Below are 602 nucleotides of genomic sequence, written 5' to 3'. Positions count from 1 at the left end.
GTCAAGTTTACTGAGCACGTTCTCTCCCACTCTCCTGCATGGCCTTCATGCCAGTCCTGGGCAGCACTTAACAGGGGTTCTTATCTGTCTCACTAAGAGAAATCTGAATTTCAGAGAAGGAACATGACTTTCTCAAAGTAATTTACCTTGTAAATGGTCAAAATGATTAAACCCAAAACTACTTGTGCCAATTTTATGCCTTTTCTACCTTTTCCATCACTAAGCCAATCAGTTGGTCAGTCATTTCATGGGAACATTAATTGACTTCCAAGTGTTTGGGGATAGAAAGCAAAGAGCTTGTCCTCAAGGAGCTCCCACAGTTCTGCTGGAACATGAATGAGTAAATCAGTGATAACGATAGAGACTCTCATCATCTAATAAATCATTTCGAGAAAGTTTTATTGTTTACCTCCAAAATCTACCATAGATCTATGAAATTTTAAAACCATGATATGCAGAATGATGTTCAAAATAATTAACAAGTGGCAAAGCATAGGCACCAGTCATTAACAGATGCTGACTACAAACACATCTGTGAGTAAGCTGATGCCTACCCTCAAAGTGTTTGTGGTCTAATGGGGTAAACAAGAAATTTATGCAAT

The sequence above is a fragment of the Pteropus vampyrus genome, unplaced genomic scaffold (genome assembly GCF_000151845.1).
Source record: "Pteropus vampyrus isolate Shadow unplaced genomic scaffold, Pvam_2.0 Scaffold61, whole genome shotgun sequence".
NCBI lineage: Eukaryota > Metazoa > Chordata > Mammalia > Chiroptera > Pteropodidae > Pteropus > Pteropus vampyrus.
The sequence above is the reverse complement of the archived record's forward strand: the minus strand, read 5'-3'. Positions refer to the sequence as shown.